This window comes from Lathyrus oleraceus, chromosome 5, assembly GCF_024323335.1.
Source record: "Lathyrus oleraceus cultivar Zhongwan6 chromosome 5, CAAS_Psat_ZW6_1.0, whole genome shotgun sequence".
Classification (NCBI taxonomy): Eukaryota; Viridiplantae; Streptophyta; class Magnoliopsida; order Fabales; family Fabaceae; genus Lathyrus; species Lathyrus oleraceus.
Genome location: NC_066583.1, coordinates 207,126,718 through 207,147,740, shown reverse-complemented (window position 1 = coordinate 207,147,740; position 21,023 = coordinate 207,126,718).

Genomic DNA, 21,023 nt, shown 5'->3' with positions numbered 1-21,023 from the left:
ATTGTACTTGTAATGCTTGACGAAAGCTTCGCCAAGGTCGTTGAAGGAGCGGATGTACGCACTATCCTGGCCCATATACCATCTCAATGCGGCACCGGACAGGCTGTCCTGGAAGTAGTGGATCAGGAGTTGATCGTTGTCGGTCTGAGTCGACATCTTGCGTGTATACATCACAAGATGGCTGAGCGGGCAAGTGTTTCCTTTGTACTTTTCAAAGTCAGGCACTTTGAATTTGATAGGAATCTTGACATTAGGCACGAGGCATAGAACAACAACAGATTTGCCGAAGAGGTCCTTCCCTCTAAGAGTTTTATGTTCCTTGTGAAGCTCAAGGAATTGATCATTCATAGCGTCCATTTTCTCGTACACATCTGAGCCCTCAGAATGGTAAATAGTGTCATCAACTCTCGGCAAAGTATGCACGACTGAAGGTGGCACAACAAGGACCGGGCTAGATGCCGGCAGAGAAGCAAATGTAGGAGCGAGACCCTCTGGAACAAAATTAGCGGCCATCCCCCAGGGAAACCCGGCTGGCATAGCAGACAGGGCAAAGTGAGCACTGGCAGCAGGTACGGTAGAGGAAGCAACCTCTGAAATGACAATCCTCTGAGAAGGAGTTAAAGGCGTTGGAGAAGACTGGCTTTGGGCGGCCAAGAATGACTCCATCAGGGAAGTCAATCTTGCCACTTCCTCCTTGAGATCTCTATTTTCTTGCTCGAGGTGATCCATTAGCTTGGATGAGTTGGCTCTGGTATAGTACCGGTGCGTCAACTTGTCTTCAAAATAAATGAAGAACACAAAGTTAGACCACTGAACAAGAAGCCTGGAACAAAACCTTCTTATGCACATGATGCATGCAATGCTTGTGCATATGATTTATATTTTTTTTAATCAGAGGAACTTTAGAGTTCTATTTGTAAATATTTGAAAATATTAATCATTTAGACATATAATGGAATAATCATATCAATAATATCTGGAAAAATTTTACACCAAAGAAGTACGGGCTTGGTAACCAAATACAATATAAGAGAGAAGGAAAATGAACATCCTATGGAACCCTAGAAACAGTCATCCAAAGCTCTCGAGACCGGAAGATAAGTTGCACGAAGCCTCTTCACCTCTCTCTCATAGGCTGCCTCCATATCTGCCTTCTCCTTGGCGAGTCGATCGTACTTCCTCTTCCAAAACCTGGATGACTGAGGAAGAAGAGAAGTAACCACATCATCAGGCTCGTCGATAACCTGATGCTCCAGAAACTCTATCAAAGCATCCTTATCTCTAAGCTGCTGAAGTAGCTCCTCTCGCTCACGGACCCAAGCACGCGAACGGTTTTCATCTCTCAACTCCTCTACTCCTTGGCTAAGGAGGGTTGAAGGCCCAACCATAACCATAGGTGTAGGTCTCGGGTAATCATAGGGCATGCGGTACTCAAAAGCTCTCCTCTTCACCCACGAGGTGTAGGGTTCCAAAGCGATACAATTCTTCGGACCAAGCTCTTTCCTTCCCTTCCTATGAATCTTGCGCCAAGCGCGAACCATCTTGCCCTTCAAGTTTTAGGGATATTTACCCCTTTGAAAGAACACACCTTCTAACAAAATGTTATTAGGTTTATCCTTTAAGGGGAAACCAAGTTGACGACGTGCCAAAATAGGGTTGTAGTTAATCCCACCACATGTACCAAGAAGAGGCACATTGGAGAATTCACCACAAGAGTCAATAATCTGCACACCATCATATACACGGTTATACCAAAAGATATCATCATTGGTGAGAGACATAAGTCTCGTGGACCACCGTAGACATCCTTTCTTCTCCTTGAAGGCGGGCATCTGTGGCAAGTGCGAAATAAACCACTTGTACAACAGAGGCAAATAGCACACAATGGTACCACAATCCTTTGCATTCCTCATATGCAAAGAGAAATAAGTGTCACCCAACAGAGTCGGAACGGGATTAAGAGTAGAGAAAATCCTAATAGCGTTCACATCCACAAACTTATCGATGTTGGGGAATAACACTAGCCCATAGATGAGAAGTACAAATATGGCCTCAAAGGCGTCCTCACTCATGGCCTTCCCAAACATAATAGCTTGAGCAATGAGGAAATCAGATGGGAGACCTTGAATTCCACCTTTGGTAGTCATAGCACCAACAACAGATTCATCTATATGCAACATATCAGCAATCTCTTGGGAAGAAGGAACTCTCTCCAAGCCACTGAACGACAACTGATCTAGGATAGGTATACCCACAAGATAGGCATACTCCTCAAGCGTAGGCAGAAGCTGGAAATCCGGAAAAGTGAAGCAACGGTACAAGGGATCATAGAACTGCACCAACACACTCATCAGACCTTCATCCACTTGAGTAGTAAGAATAGACAGAAGCTTCCCATGGTGAGCTTTGAACTCCAAGGGATCTAATACATAGGATGTCAAACTTCTTAACTCTTTAAGGTCGGGTTGTCTGAAACTGTACTTCTTCGTATTCCTTCTTTGCTTATCCATGTCTGCAAATTTGCAAATAGACCTCTTAAGTTCCTTGAAAATTTTCTCATTGTTGATGATATGGATGTGTATGAATGCATGAATGCATGGATGCAACAATCACACTCAAGGATCAAGCAAATCACACCACACAAAGGTCACAGGATGAATCAAGTCATCTTTAATATCAATCATCCATTTTGGTGGATTATGGTTTACACCTTATCAACACCCAAGTTCCATTGATATTAAGGATATACGAGAACGGATCGACCGCGAATCAAGGGTTTGTTGCAAGTCACGAGCATGGAGTCTCGGTTAAGAACCACCCAAAGGGAGTGTACTATGGTTAAACCTGAAGATCATGTTCTACAAGAGGTTCCCATAGTCATCATCCCATCTTTCGGATATTATCGGATAAACGACTACTCGTATTCCAAAAATATTCTCAAGAGAGACTCTTATGAGTGTAGTATCGCGTAACAATCGTATCAAATCTTACACTTGAACGACCTTCGCACTACGTCCTAAAATAGGCCAAGATGGGCTAGGTAATCTAAGGTCTTTGGCTTCTAAGGTTTATATTGGAAAGAGTAATGCCTAACCACGACTACTCGTGTGACATTATTGATCACAACATAACCTCCACCAAGTGAATGGGCTTGCAAGTCAACTTGCTAAGGAATAACTCCACACAAGTCAACAAGACTATGTCATTCTCCTATCATAAGTGCACTCGAGTTCGGGTATAGAACTCATCTCACAAAAGACCACTAAGCACACAAGCAATTGATATATCAAGCAATTCATACATTACAAACAATACAGTAATCCCAAATTTGCACAAAAATATGTCACAAATAAATATAAACATACAATACAACAAAGGTAAAAAGTAGGCAAAACCCACTAGGCAAATACATCCCCAGCAGAGTCGCCACTTTTCTGTAGCGGGGTATTCGTTACCTTTAGATTTATTGACTAAATCAAAAGTAAATCATACAATTCGAGTCGCCGCCGCACTTCTATTTATCCAAAGGAATGGTTAGAAAGCGAACAAAAACCAAGAAGTTTTATCAAATCAAAAACTACTAAAAATGTCAGAGATCTGGGTAAGGGGGTTGGTTATGCAATGGGAAGGTTTTAAGCACCCAAAACATCCTTACTACTCTAAGGGAGCCATTTTTACAAATGTTGTAAGGTAGGTTGGTATTTGTGAAAAATATTTGTGCAAACATGATTGGGGAGATGAGATAAGAATATACAAGTTATTTACAATTTTTGTGTTTGAATGGATAAACCCATTGCCTACGTACCATCTTAAAAAGGTAGGATCAAAACCTCGTAGTTCGGGGTAAAAATCTCAAAAGAATTTGGTGAATTGATTGGTCAAAAGCCTTAAGGTCTTTTGTTATCAAAGGGAGAAAACTCAACCTAGAACCACAAATCCACCATGTGAGGAGAGCTTCAACATGCTAGTGAGGGGTTAACCCTACAATAAGCATGGAAGACTTATAGTCCATCACTAAGGATACAGATGAGTATTATATCTACCTCTAGGATAACTCAAACCTAATAGCTAATGTTTATGAAAAGCTTTGGCAAAAGTGGCCATTGGAACCACAAAACAAATTGAGTGAGTTGTATTTACAAATGAAAAGTATTCACACAAAAATAAGGTCAAAGTTGACTTAAGATTTAATTCAAAATAAGTGTTATGAAAAGGGTTTGAAAAAATCAAAGGCATAGTGCCTAGGTTTCTAATTTTGAAAAGAAATGTTAATGTTTGCACAAAAGTTTGACTTGGGTTAGAGTGGAGAGAAGAAGAGAAGGGCTAGGTCCTAAACATGCAAAGATGAGGAAAGAGAAATAAAACCAATTTGAGTTCCTTTCTTGAGATCATAAAGATGATCCAAGTTTCCCCATTCCTTTGGACTTAGCAAGCAATAAGCAAATAATCAATCAAGCTCCTAGGAATCTTCCAATATGGACTTATCTCTCTCATTTTGGATATTCATGACAATGGTCCTTCTAAGTAGCTCAAGTTTGGGATCCCTATCACAAGAACACACAAATCAAAAAGTTCCACAATGCAATAGAAAGAATGGACAAGAGTGAGTTTAGAATTAGGAGTCCTTTCAATGTCATCTTCAAGATTAAGCATTTTAAAGGCATGAGGCCTAGTTTCTCTTCAAACTCCATTTAACATAGGTAGGGTCCTAAATCTAAGTCCTTTCTCCATTTGCATTGGGTTCACACACACAAAATAAAACAAAGCACAAGACAATAATATATACCCAATAATATGCTCAAGTGAGAAAAAGGCAAATTGCATTAACATAAACATGAGCTCAAGTGAGCAAAGGGCAAAGGCAAATGAATTAATGAGCAAGAAATTAAATTGCATTAAAGTAAATTGCAAGAATTAAATGCTTGAATTAAAAGTTAGTAATTAGTAGTTAGTGTTAGTGTGCCATAAGGCAATTTAGCGCTATGTTAAGCAATCGTAAGTGGACTAATGTAGTAACCACACCTATCTGAGGTCGGTCAATAAAACTATAGGCAATTAAACACAAGTTAGAGACCATGACTAGTAAGCCAAGCTCCTATAACTTGCCATGCCAAAAGAAAAGAAGAATGACCTTGTATGGATTTAGGTTTTTTGCTTGACCAAGAAGCAACCTATCTTCAATGCAAAGCAATTCACTTGATCTTTGATCAAGATGAATTTGATTTGGATCAAAGAAGGTTAAGCCTCTCATATGTCAAGGCTAACCACCAATCATTAACTCATTGGTCAAAAAAAATAAAAAGAAGAAGAAGAAGAAGAAGAAGAAGAAGAAGGAAATGGAATGTACAAAATCAAAAGTCAAACAACATAACCAACACACATTGACCAAATATGAATGGAATCAACATCAATCAATGGTAAACAGAAATGAGATGAAGCTTAGAAGTCAAGAAACAATAAAAATATTTTTGGTAATTTTTTGGAATTAAAATAATACTTGAATTAAAATAAACAAATAAAGGTCAAACTTCAAATCCATTTCAAATCAACTTGGAAAAGTCTAAATGGATCATCATAAGTCTAACATGGTCAAACAAATTTTGACAAAAATTTTCATCATTTTTTTAAACCAGAAACTAATTTTAAACAATTAAAAATGAAGAAAAATAACATAATTGAACTAAAATCTCAAATAAATCTCAAATCAATTAAGAAATTGATGAGAATATTTTTCATAGATTCATCATCATTCAAAGATGTTAAGAAAATATGTTTGGCATTTTGGAATATTGAAAAGTATTTTAAATGAATTAAAAACAACCAGAAATAAAATAATCCACAAAAAATATTAAATGGAATCACAAAAATAATTAAAAATCATTTTTAGAAACTAGAATTTAAGGGAAAATTTTTGCAATTGGTCCCATATTTTTGTGATTCCAAATAAAGAAGTTATGAATTTTTAAAAATAATTGGAATAAAAGAAAATTAAAACAGAAATTAAAAATTAGAAAAATCCACAGCGCTTGGATCCCACTTCATTAATTGACTTGGTTGATCACAAGGTTGGGAGACCCGCGCGCATGGTAGGTCTTGGTCAATAGAGAAACACGTTGCATTAAAATAAGTCAAAATAAAGCAGGACCAAGATTAGATCCCAGGAGCTAGATCCAAGGGCCAGGAACTCATCCACGTGGGGACGGTGGTGGAAACCACCGTCTTCTCCTGTGAGACTCCCTGTTCCGGCCAGAAATGCAGGTTTTCAAACCTTCATCATAATACACGATCCATACATCATTAGAAAGCTAGGGTGATGTACATCACCCCTGTACCCTTGGTTTCCACTCAAGATCTCTATAGAGAGAGAAATCTAAGATGGAAAATTGCAGTGTTCAAACTGAACTTACACAATTCAAAAAATTAAAAGCATAAACCAATTGCCTCTCACATGAGGACTTCAGAGGTACCAACCAATGCAAGAAATGCTCAATATTAAGAGAGATTCGAATCAAACCAGTTTGAATAACAACCTTTGAAGTGCAGCTTTCAATGGCACGATCTGATTCAAATCTTCAGTGCAGCTTGTTCTTGAGGTAGCAAGGAAGCAAGGCTAAGGAATTGAAGTTCAAAGATCAACCAATGTAGTTAAAATCTGAACTTGAAAAATTGAGAGAGAAATCAAAATTCCTTTGAGTGAAGGTTAGGGATTCAAATGTGTAGAGCTTCAGGCGCCTTTAGGTTACCAAATGAAGTGAATGAAGCCTTCTATTTGTAGGCAAGGATGATGTACTGCATGAAGAAACTTGTGTTTATGTGAAGTTGGGTCCTCCATGCATGGGCTTGTACAGGCGCATGGGAGGCCCAAAAACAATGGCAATTGAGTGCTAAACATCAGCCAAATGAAATTGGACGTGCAGGTTGTAATGTGTAAGCTTGTGCATGGAGTTTTATCATGTTATGCATAATTGAAACCAAAACTTCTCCTCTTCGAAAATGCCATTTGCAAAATTAAAACATAGGCATGTGGGTAATGGTTGAAAGGTCTTGACATGAGGAACAAATGTTATGTTGATCAAAAGTTCATTTGGAGTTGGGAAATTATTGAAAACATGCCATGAAGTTCAATGTACAAAACATGTATATGGAAATTTTGCCAAAATGGACCAACTTCAAGCCCTTCTGTTTCAATGATTTAAGCCTCAAATGACAAAACCTTGAACATAAAACTTGTAGATTGTTTCAAGACAATCAATTTGGACTTACATTTTGCATCATTTGGATTTTTGATGAGAAAGTTATGGGCACTTGAAGTTGGACTTTTTCACATTTCAATGACTTTGGTCCAAAGTGACCTGTAATGTTTTATATTATCACATGTGTTTATTTTAGGATTATGAAATTTTATCCAACATAACAATTGAATTATACATCTTAAAATTGCCAATGCACTTGTTCCCACCTCAAAATCATGACAAATTAGGGAGTTAGGTCCTTGGGAAGTTGACCTAAAATTAGGGTTTCAGTCAAAATGACCTATAATGTTTTGAAATGAATGATGACCTTCCAAGTTTCAAATAAATTTTTTATGAACATGAAAGTTGTTCATATGGTTCTTAAGAACATGTTTTCTCTTGGGGAAATCTTCATTTGACAAACACATCAAAAGTTAGGTCTCAGTGGATTTCAAAATAGTCAGATGATTTGACTGATCAACTTATCAAGTCCAAACTTCAAATCTTAATAAATTAATGATTAAGGACAATCACATAAGCTCATATATGCATGAAATGCTGAATTAAAGAACTTACCTTGATTGTATTTGATCATGGGTTGAGGTTGCTTCATGAGCAAGGCACAGTCAAATGCACATATGAATTAGGGTTTCCTTGGGAAACAATCCTCAAGCCCTTTGGTTTATCTTGATCAAATTGGCAAATTATGATACTTGGGAGGCATATATGATGATTGAGATCTTTGGGAACCATTTTCATTCTTGCTTTCACTTTCATCTGGCCATTCTTTGAGCATAGGGGCCTCCTAGGAGCCTTGGATCACATGACTGCTTAAGCTTCAAAACAAACAAAGTTAGTGACATATTTGTGTGCTTTTGGTTAGTAAACAAAATAAGAAAAGCAATAATATACAATTCAAGCATGCTTGGTGGTCTCAAACCAACTCACACAAGTCCCAACCCAGGGGTTAAGGAGCCAAGATGTTATGATCCTTGAGGCAAAATGCAAAGTGCAATGATATAATGCCATGAGGGATCTTAGGGTCAAAATTAGGGTCTTACAAGTATCAAAGAATATTTGCTTGAGCCTCCGATTCTGTCTCCACCTGTTGAAGGAAGACTGTTGATCATGTATTTGATTGTGCTTGATGAGAGTATAGGTTGTGTTCTTGGTCAGCAAGATGAAATTGGAAAGAAAGCGTATGTTATTTACTACCTCAGTAAGAAGTTCACCGACTATGAGACTCGGTATTCTATGCTTGAGAAGACTTGTTGCGCATTGGCTTAGGCTGCTAAGCGTCTGCGTTAGTATATGTTGAATCATACCAGTTGGTTAATATCCAAAATGGATCCAATCAAGTATATTTTGGAGAAGCCTTCTTTAACTGGGAGGATTTCCCGTTGATAGATGTTGTAATTAGACTATGATATTGAATACTGATCTCAGAAAGAAATTAAAGGTAGTGTCTTGGCTGACCATTTGGCTCACCAACCAATTGAAGATTACCAGTCAGTGCAGTATGATTTTCCCGATGAAGAGATTTTGTACTTGAAAATGAAAGATTGTGATGAACCATTGCTTGAAGAAGGGCCAGAACCTGGTTCCCGTTGGGGCATGGTATTTGATGGAGTTGTTAATCAATATAGTAATGGCATTGGGGCAGTGATTATTACTCCTCAAGGCACGCATTTTCTGTTTACATCTAGATTGACTTTCAAGTGTACAAACAACATGGTTGAGTATGAAGCTTGCATTATGGGGCTTGAATAGGCCATCGATCTCAGAATCAAATATTTAGATGTCTATGCAGATTTGGCTTTGGTTGTAAATCAGATCAAAGGTGAATGGGAGACGAATCAACTCGGTTTCATACCATATAGAGATTATGCGAGGAGGATTTAAACTTTTTTTACAAAGGTTGAATTTCATCATATCCCTCGAGAAGAAAATCGGATGGTAGATGATCTTGCAACGTTGGCTTCTATGATCATGGTGAAGTATTGGAATGAAGTTTCCAATTTAACTATGATGCGTCTTGATAGGCCAGCTCATGTGTTTGCTGTTGAAGAGATCAAAGATGAGAAGCCGTGGTATTTTGATGTCAAATGTTTTCTCTAAAGTCAGATCTACCTGCCTGAGGCATCTTTGAAAGATATTAAGACTTTGAGAAGATTACCTGGCAACTTCTTCCTGAATGGTGATGTGCTTTACAAGAGAAACTTCGATATAGTTCTTCTTAGATGCGTGGATAGACACGAAGCAGGCCTATTGATGACTGAAGTCCATGAAGGTTCCTTTGGTACTCATTTCAATGGACATGCTATGGCTAAGAAGATGTTGAAAGCAAATTACTATAGGCTGACAATGGAATCTGACTGTTGCAAGTTTGTGAAGAAATTCCACAAGTGTCAAATATATGCAGATAAGATTCATGTGCCTCTAACGCTGTTGAATGTCATTTCCTCTGCATGGCCCTTCTCCATGTGGGGAATTGATATGATTGGCATGATTGAGCCCAAAGCTTTGAACGGACATCGTTTCATTTTGGTGGCTATTGACTACTTCACAAAGTGAGTTGAAGCGGCATCGTATGCAAATGTGACCAAGCAAGTTATTGTGAGGTTTATCAAAAATCAGATTATATGTCGGTATGGTGTGCCAAGTAAGATCATTACTGATAATGGATCGAACTTGAACAATAATATGGTGGAAGCTATTTGTAAAGACTTCAGGATTGCACATCATAATTCTTCTCCCTACAAGCCTAAGATGAATTGGGTTGTTGAAGGTGCAAACAAAAACATCAAGAAGATCATCCAGAAGATGCTTGTGATGTACAGAGATTGGCATGAGATGCTCCCATTCTCTTTGCATGGGTATCGTACATCCATCCGCACTTCAATAGGGGTAACCCCTTTCTCACTTGTTTATGGTATGGAAGTCATGCTCCTGATAGAGGTTGAGATCCCATCACTGTGTGTGCTAATGGAAGCCAAGTTGATTAAAGCTGAATGGTGTCAAACCAGGTTTGACCAGTTGAATTTAATTGAAGATAAGAGGTTGACTGCCATGTGTCATGGTCAGTTATATCATCAGAGAAGGAAGAAAGAATTTGATAAGAAGGTCAGACCTCGTGTATTCAGAGAAGGTGACCTTGTGCTCAAGAAGATTCTATCTTTCAAGCCAGATTCTAAGGGCAAATGGACTCCTAATTATTAAGGACCATATGTTGTTAAGAGAGCCTTTTCAGGTGGTGCTTTGATTCTTACAACAATGGATGGTGAAGAGTTCACGCGTCCTGTGAACGCAGATGCAGTCAAGAAATACTTCGCCTAAAAAGAAAAGAACAGCTCGCTAAGTTGAAAACCTGAAAGGGTGGCTTAGGCAAAAATGAGAGTCTCAGTGGATTGAAAACCCGAAAGGGCGATCCAGGCAAAAATTAGAGACATAAAACAAAAAAAAATTATCCCAATAAATTGAGTACCCCACCTTGGGGAAATTTATGCAAAAATAAGGGATTATGGCAACTAAATGCATCCTGCTGATCTTCAGTTTTGAAGACATTCTTGAGCAAGTCAGTCAATTCTGATTCATCATCCACAGTCGACGCCAAGAGCACAGGGGATATCAAAGTTGGTATAAGGACTAGTAATCATTGTATTCAATGTAGCTCTTTTCCATGTAAATTACCATTTTTCAATTTTTGTAAAGATCTATGGAGTCTTGTCATTTACAGACTACCATTCTATTAAATAAAGTTGAGCTTTTATCCAATTGTTTCTACTCTTATTTATTATTCAGCCAAATAAATTTAAATTTTATGATGATCATTTTTGAAATTAAATTTTTTAATCAAAATCATGTTTTCTTAAATATATAAAAGCAGTTATTTTAAAAGTAATTGATTTCATTAAAAGGAATATCAACAGTGGTTTGAAAAGCGGTGAGCCCTAAATATGGAGCATTATTGGTTCTCCCCAAGCAGTTAGCGTGATCCCTGTTTCATCCCTAGCAGCTTTTCAGCAACCGAGTTTCGTTGGTTTCCGCAGCTAAGTTTGTGTTTGCCTCCCGGTGAGTTGTAGGCGTGTCCTACCAGCACTTCGGCAGAATTTTGCTTCCCTGCAAGTCGCCATCAGAGTTGTCCCTAACCTCTGTTAGCCCTGATTTTGAGAAGTGTTATAGTTGTCCCTTGCAGGGTTGTCTCCCATTTGGCATGGCGTTGACCTAAAATTCCCCACATATTTGATGTTGCAGTTTCCTCAGCAGATCCTCTCCTCTCTCTCCCCAGACTGGTTTGACCCTTTGAGGTGGATGATTCTTGTGCATTCCTGTGCACCTTGTTCTCTCCAGCTGTTGTTTCCTCCCTTTATGGATTGACAGAGAATTGTATCGATGATTCAGACCAGTGACACTTGTATCATTTGTGATCGTTTTGTCAGCATAATCATCCTATATGCATATACATATACATATACAAATACATTCAGAAATTTCATTATTGCACTTTGTGATTCATTTTTCACTTCGATCATCTGCTATGGTGGTACCCTTTCCCCACGCAGATTTGGTTTGTCTGTCCTCTTTCAATTGTAGAGTGTCAGCCCATTAAGCCGAAAGAATTAACCTTTCTCCTTTCCCCACTGAGTTATTTCCTCGTGGATGACCGTTATTTCCGTTTCCTCCCCAGTTGATTATCTGGATGGAACTGTTCCCCTTGAGTTATATCCTCATTGGGTTGAGTCTTTAATTGACCATTTTCTTTCTAGATCTTACCTAGATATATGCTTTTGGTCCCTTGAGGGTCTATTACCCAATGACTGGTAATAGTCTTCTCAATCTGCAAGTATTGTTGCTTTTGCCCAATACCCGGCAAGAGTAACCCTTTTCTCCCCAACGGATTCATTTTCACGTTTCCCCAGGAAGTATATCCTTGATATGTTCATCCTAACCGATGACGGATATTTTCTTCCCCTCCTTTGAGTTTATCCTTGATATGTTCATCTTAACTGGTGATGGATATTCTCTCTTCGGTCTTCTACACAGTAACCAGTAGTTATAAATCCTACTTTTTTCCCCTTTACGGAGTTTATCCTTGATATGTTCACCTTAACCGGTGACAAATATTCTCTCTTTGGTATTCTATCTAGTAACCGATAGATATAATTCCTACTTTCCCCTCTGAGTCTATCCTTGATATGTTCATCTTAACCGGTGACGGATATTCTCTTGTTGGTATTCTATCATGTATTCAATAGATGTAATTCCTACTTTTTCACAAAGTTTATCCTTGATATGTTCATCCTAACCGGTGACGGATATCCTCCCTAATTTCCACAGGAAAGTCTATCCTTGATATGTTCATCTTAACCGATGATGGATTTTCTTTTCTTTGAGTCTATCCTTGATATGTTCACTTTAACCAGTGATGGATATTCTCTCCCTTTGGTCTTCTGCCCAGTAACTGGTAGTTATAAATCCTACTTTGGCTTTTCCCCAACAGTTTATTCTTACCCAATAACCGGTAATGAATACACCTCCTGGTTGCCTTTTGTGAGTCATCCTTGATATGTTTACCCTAACCGGAAACGGATGTCTTCCATGTCAGAGTTATTATCCCCTTACCCAGTAACCGGTAGTGGATAATATACTTCTATTTCTCCTATGTTGAAGATTCATTTCTTCCCCATTTGAGTTGGAGTGCATATTTCCTTAGTGAAATTGCCTTTTCCTGTTCGGTTCAAGTATTTCAGTTGTGTCATGACTTACCTGTCTCCCCTGCAGATGTCATTTTAATCCCCGACTGAGTTTTTCCATTGATTTATTTTCAGGGAATTCCTCGAGTCCCCCGGCAGTTTTAAAGTCGTAGCCTGGCCTATGCATGATCTTTTTCCCCAGAGTCTCTATCTCTCCAGTGAGTGTTCCTTATGGAATGCATTATACTCCTGAGGACTTTCAGTCTCTCCGAATTCTTTTCCTTTGTGGCAGTATATTCCCCATAAAGATTTACTTTAACATTCATATCATATGCATCATGAGGTCTCTTAGGGACCAAAATTTGTTTCTATATGTTGGTATTTAAGCCCATTCTACTGAGTCGATGCGAATATTTTAACCTTCAACTCCTCAATCAGAACGTCCTTAAATATGGGAAGTTGTAAGGCCCTAATTTTGACCCTAAGATATTGTAATACCCCAAAATTTACCCTTCATTTTTTATGGAAGCTTGGGATTATGTTTCACATTGCATTAGCATCATACTAGGTCATACTCATTGCATACTACATTAGTGACTTGGGAAATCAGGGTTTGATTGACCACTCCTTACCAGAAGGAGCCCACACAAGGCAAGATCGAGATTTGAACTTCATTCTCAAAATATACAAGTCTCAAGGGGTTCCATATGTCTTATTATGGTCCCCGGTTCATCAGTGGAAGATTCAAAGCTCTCAGAGTGTGCATCCAGATTTAATCAGAAATCAGGGTTTCATGGCTATCTGCAACAGGCAAGGTTTGGTTGGAAGTGAAGGGGCTCATTCATGTCATGATTGGAGAGGCATCTTGGCCTAAGAAGATCCACAATTATCACAGAAAGATCCATTGGCAATCGATGCAATCAGTTCCTAGTCATTTTTGCCCTAAAACTAGGGTTTGGTATAAAATCGGTTTATTTCTGGTTCCTTGAGTGAAACTCATTTCCATGGCCCTCCACATGTCCACAAGGATATACATGAAAAAAATCAGCTCTTTATTTGAGCCAGAGGTGCTTCAATTGATCATTAGAATCGGAAATCAGACAGATTGGGAAAAGTCAACTGTGGGGCCAGAAAAGTCAACTCCTGACATTTTGAAAGTGGAATCTCAAAATTCATGCCTAAGGAAGCCTACATGTGAAATTTTATCAAGGTTGGGTCATGGGTTCATCATTTAATCAGGAGTTGGAAAAGTTACCAAATTGGGAAATAGTTGACTTTCCATTTAAGGCAAGTTTTTATGGTTTTTGCACCCACTTTAAGCCTATATTCCATCAAGATGCAAGCCCCATTTGAAAATTTATTCAACATGAAAGTTGTTCCTCTTGTTTCAAGCTTTCTAGAGATATAAAGTTTGTTTCATTTGGATTAAAAGTGAAAACGTTAGGCTTGGTCAAAGTAAGACATTATTTTAGAACACTTAGAAATTTTTCTAAGTCCAAAATTTGCAAAATTTGTCAAGACTTATGGGCCAGATTTCTTGCACTTCAAGGCATTTTTTGAAAACACTTTCTTCATGACAGTTGTACCTTCAAATGTCCGCTTTCACACCTTTTGAGAACCACCCCATTTGGATCATTGGTTTGGAAGATACACTCATCTAAAGTTGGTATCATAGGCTGAATTTTTTGACAGCATTTAGGCCAAACTGGCCCAACCATTTTGCAGCCATGAAACCTGAACTTTATGGCCATTTTCCACCTCTTTCCACTCACCATTTCAAGATGTGTTCAACATGAAAAGTGTTAAGTTCCATGCCCTCTTTCTACTGTTTGCATTGCCTTTCCATTTGGACATGTATTCATCAAGATACAAGGTCTTAAAGTCACCCTGTTGGGCCATTTTTGTTCTGCACTAGAAAATCAAGTCTAACCAAAAACGACCCTCACACCACTCTTTACCTCATTTGGCCATTTTCTTTTGGTTCACTCACTTAAGTTTTGCTACAATTAGAGTTTACTCATACACCTCACTTTTACACATTTTTTGTTCATTATGCACATAATCAAAAACAAATCTTTCAAGCCCATTAAACATTCCAAACCCTACATACTTAAAGCTCCTAACCCTAATCTGAAGTGGAGGATGCCACTATATTCAAACAAGCAAGGCGAGAGGAAAAGACCAAGTTTCATTCCATTACATTTCCACAAGGTTCTTGGAGTTTCAAAGCATCTCTTTTTTTTCTTCCATCTTCAAAGGGGCAGTGGACCTTGCATCCACTAGGTACCTTCACTTCTCCATTTTTATGACCATATATCCATGTTTATCATCATGTTTACCATTATTCATTACTATTCTTTCATGCTTACTATCCATATTTCATACTATTTTTCACTATGCCATGCTTGTTTAATACTAATTTTTGTTGTTAATATTATGCTATGTGTGTCTTATGGACCCTTCATTGAAGCATGTTCATTAAACTTTAATTTTATAACATTGAATCTTTTTTACCGTATCCTTGCATGAGCCTCCCTTGCTGTTCATTTTTCTCTATGCTAGAGGCATTATTTTTAATAAAATAGGACACCATTGTATTCTGCATGTTTCAAACTTGAGTTTTGATTTTTATATCATCCCATTTGGAGCCTTGAGTTGTGAGATATTGGGATTTGAAGTTTGGAAAAATATGCTGCATTTCTCACGTTTTGGTGCATGGCTGCTGCGTTTTTGCATGCTGCATGGAGAGACGACGACATGTCGTCCTCACAGCCTTCGGATCACGCGTCCGCCCCTTTCATCTCCACCGTCCAACACGTTTTGTCCTGTAGCGGCTAACCCCAGCCTCGCCGGTTCGATACCCATTGTTTGCATAAATTTATTTAATGAACCTTTTTAATTCATATCACATGCTGGTAAGTTCGTGGACCTGGGCCTGGTGCACGCTTGCTTCTTACACCCCACTCATGGCCCATTGTTCCAATTCACATCTTACTTCCATTCTTTTTTTTTTAAATTCATTTTATTTTTCTGTTTTCATTTTGATTAATAAAAATATTTTCTTTATTCACAAAAATATCAAAAAATATTTTTTACTTTCCTTAATGTTTTATTTAATTTATTTAATTTTTATTTTTATATTTCATTTAATGTTAATATTTTATTTTGATTGTTTATTCTAAATGGTTCATTTTGACACACATTTTTTCATTTATTTTATTTTCATAACTTAAAATTATTTTTAGATTTTGATTTTTGGGATGAGGGTTGACCAATGTCTCATGGTCAACCTGACCTTTTCTTGGGATTTTATTTCTCATTTTCAATTTATTTTGGATTTATTTTTGACCTAGTTTGCTTGGTTGACTTTTCATTTGACTTCTGTTTTATTTCAATTAATTTATACACTAATTTTCATTATTTTTGAAATATTTTTGGGGGATGATGATGTCCTGACCCCATCTAACTTAGTTTAATTTTTCATAATTTTTGTGATTAATTTAGTATTTATTTGATAATTTTTTAAGTTGACTTGACTTTTTGGTTGACTTTTGTATGATTGATGTTTGACATAGGGATTGCTTAGGGCAATTGAAGAGATATTTTGATCCTCCCTTGTTCATCTCATATACCATATATTAGAGGCTTTTCACCATGATTTTATTTGATCCTTGCATCATTTCCCGATTAAATTATTCAGTGATCCTTTGTGTGCATAGTTTCACCTGTCTGATGCATTTGATATTTTTTTATACTTGTTTCTTTCATCCATGCTTCTATTGTTTGATTGTTTAACATGTTTATACATCTCATGCATTGTTTAATGTTTCATTATTTCATTCTTTGATTATTTGATTTGATCATATACCTGTTTATTTATCTGACCTGATTAAACTGTTGCCTACTTGTATGATGTATGAGGCATTTATTCTTATTTGTTTGTTTGCCATGAACAATCCCCATTCATAACAAATGTATCCCTCTCCCATGAATTGTATAATGTTTATTCTTTCATTCTTTATTCATCTGTTAATATAAAGAATTAAAATGAACATCCGATAACCATTTCAAAACAAGGTCAAAACCTCGATCCAACGTCGAGTAATCATTTTTCAAAACTTAATAGAACCATCACGTATTCATCCACCCTTTTGTAAGTTGATTGCTTTATGCATCGCCATCAACCTTGTAAGTTGATTGCTTTATGCATCGCTATCAACCTTGTAAGTCGATTGCTTCATGCATCGCCATCTACCCTTATCCCTAGCACCTATCCTTGCTCCACTCGTCGATTCTTGTTCTGTCTAGATAGCACCCATTAGGTAGAACCCTTTGTATGATAGCATAGGTAGGATTGCCATATCCTTTGTATGATAACATAGGTAGGATTCCCATATCCTTTGTATGATAACATAGGTAGGATTCCCATATCCTTTGTATGATAACATAGCTAGGATTCCCATATTCTTTTGTATGATAACATAGGTAGAACTCCCTCATTACTTTGCATGCTAACATTAGGTAGATGTTCCCATTTGTAAATCCTAACACATAGGTCCATATTGCATGACAACTCTAGGGCAGAGCTCCCCCATTTCTTTAGACCTTCCATACGTCTCCGATCCTGTGGCATGTAGTCCGTCCTATTGCAAAGAGGTAACTGCCTAAGACTCGATTCAGCGAGCTGCGACACCTGCTGCTAAGACGTGAAAACATTGCCCATTCTCCTTTGACACAACTGGTGTCCTCCTTTGTAAGTCCATGTTCAGATGGCAACCCCTAGTTAGCCGAACTACGAAAACTCTGATTCTCATGTTCAGATGAGATACGTAGGCACAAGATGCGATGTCTTGCCGAGTTTTTGACTGACAACTAACAACTAATCCTTGCTTTCGCCTTTGCTGCGATTCTTTTCTCTCGCCCTCGTTGTGATCGAGACCTTCCCTTTCTCTTGCCCTAGTTGCAATCGAGACCTTTATTCCCGCAGTTAGTTGAACTATGTTTTACTCTGATTCTCATTCCCTATGAGATACGTAGGCATAAGACACGATGTCTTAGCGAGCACATCTCTTTAACCCATAGGTAGCCGAGCTACGAAGACTCTGATTCTCATGTTCAAATGAGATACGTATGCAGTGGATGCGACATCCGTGAGAGTCATTTTCTTTTGACCTTTCTTTTAGTAAATAGTACATTAGATAAACACACACCCTTTAGACAAGAACAACAAAAGTGGATCCCGTAGAGTACTACGGATGTGTAGGGGTGCTAATACCTTTCTTTCACATAATCGACTCCCGAACCCAAGATTTAGTTGCGAGACCTTGTCTTTTCCTTTCCTTTCTCCAGGTTTACTTCGAGCGTTTCCTTTCCCTCCTTTGGGATAAATAACGCACGGTGGCGACTGTTCTGTCATTTCTTTCTCGCCGGTTGTTTTTTCGCATTCCTATATATTTTTTAGGCTGCGACAGATACCTCATGCTATTCTCATCATATGCATTAGCATTAGGATCATACCTTGGCATCCTCTTTACCTCTTATTCATTGGGTTTGCATTGGGAGAGACCACCAAGCACCATTTAAATGTATCATACTTTGTATTTTATCATTTACTAACCAAAATACCAAAAATATGTCATTATATAGTTTGACTCCTTTTGTAGGTAGTGCACATGCTCACCTTTGATCTATCAAGCTCACATCTAGGGTTTAAGACCCTCATTGCGAGGAGCTCAATCAAGAATTAGTCTATTATGGCTATAAGCATCATATATGGATCCCCATTTGTCATACCCCAATTTTGTCCGGGCATATTTAAATTTTCATACAATTGATTTCATTTTTATTTTTGCATCATATGCATAGCATGACATACATTGCATCATGAATAATACCTAAAATATCAGTCAGAATAAAGTTATTGAAAATACAAACAAATTGGTTAAATCGTTTCTCAAGAATGTGCAAACTCAGTGGGTAAAACTTTCAGAATTAAGATTGCAGACACCAGTATTATTAATCTACGGATCACGTAGTTTAACCTGGTGTGCTCGTTGTATTTTTCGGCGGCTGTTTCGGTTGCGTTTTGACCTGCCTGAGCCTTTTAATCGGTGCAAATTTATTTCAGAATTGGAAGAAATGCTGTATTTTTTCAATAAGTATATTTTGTGCTGATCATTTTAATGTGTCCAAATTAATTTTTCGAGTAAATTTATATCTAATTTCTATTTTTAATCAGGTCATTTTATTTCTTTATTCAAAATATCAAATTAAATAATTAGAGTTTTTATTTGTAATAATCATATTTTTAGTTAAAATTGAATAACAATGATGGTTTTTTAGAATAATAATGTTAAAATGAGATATCATTGGATTCTCTTCTTTTTCAAGATTGACACCTTGCATAACACACCTCACATTTTTCCTCTTTCCTCTCACGTCACACACTCTCCACTCACTAAATAAATCTCACACACAACCCTCACATTTCAAAAACCTCTCTCTTGTCTCTCTCAGTAAAAGGAAAAGAAAATAATAAAGACAAAAAAATTCCACAACACTCACACCTCACGTTCTCTCTCCCACATCCACCAATCACCTACCCCAATTAAATGCATTGGCCTCACTCTCTCACACGCATCTCACCCTTCTCTCTCTCTCTCTAAAAGAAAAGAGAAAATAGAAACGGAAAAAGAAAAAAAAGAGAAAAGTTGTTCAGCTTTTCTCACTCACCGCCACGCATCTCTCACCTTCCATCTTCTCCGAACCATAAAAAAAACCATCATCGTCAGCCATCAAAATCGCCACCCAAATCACTGTAACCATCATCTCCTCCAACCTCCGACCACCACGTGAAACCCCCCAAATCCACCCTTCCACACTTACTCCGTGGTCACCGCGAGAGCCACCGCTAGATCTCCGATCCACATCCGCCGAAAAAAATCAACCCCTTTCTTCCGGCGACCTCGTCACTTCACTTCGATCCCAATAACCGGCGACCTCGTCACTTCACTTCGATCCTCTTCTCCATATCTTCCGCATCCATCGAAAACACGTGACTTCAACTCATTCCGCCGTATCTTTCATCCTCGCGAACACTGCTCACGATCCTCTCAACAACCGTCATTGCTGCATCGTATCGCCGGCGATTCGTGTCCGTAACGCAGTCCAACAACACAACCACAACGAGGGCGCAGCGATATCACCAACGTCGATTCGGCTCACCATCATGTCCGAACAGCAAAAACAAACTCAAACAGCACCATCGATAAGGCAATAATCGGTAATGTTTCGGTTTTGATCATGTTTCATGGTTGTAGATCACGTTTGAGTTTCTATTTGGATATACTGTTTTGGTGTTTGTCATTGATAATGTAAGGATTGAAAACTAACTTGACTGATGCATCATTTACTGCTCGAAATTGGTTTCGTGAACAATTTGATGGTCGTGTAGTGCTGTAGGTATTCATCGTACCGTTTCGATTCCAAATTAGCCATATCATAGCTGTGGATTTCAATCGTATTTTTATTAGATAATTATCACTCATCTTCAGGGTTATTGGTGTAGCATTGTATGTTTGGGTTGCATATTTGGGTTAATTTCATTTCCATTCCAGTTGCTCATCGGATGAGAGTTTTATTTATGGTAGCTATTGAACTGTTTTCGAGTGAATACTGTTTGAGAAGATGAACATGGTTTGATTTTTGTTATTAACTAATATTTAATTATTAATTGTTAATTCTACTCTATTTTGGAAGATTGGGTTTTCTTTTAACAGTGGATGTTGTTTCTGGTTAAGTTTATTCAATCATTCCTCACCCTTTAATTTGTGGCAATGTATTAAATGGATATTTGTTTGTAATAACGGAGTTTGTGCTGCATCAAATCGAACCCTCATATATAGCTTCGGCGTCGAGTGTGAATTTTTATGTCGATGGATTACTCATATGATATAGTGATGCAACATTTCAGACATTAGTTCACTTGTATAACCATTGTTAGGATCCATTTCATATTCAAGTTTGTATTACTCTTGTAAATATAAAAATAATAGTTGCTTTTTGTGTGCAAAATTCAATTAAATTAATGGATTCGACA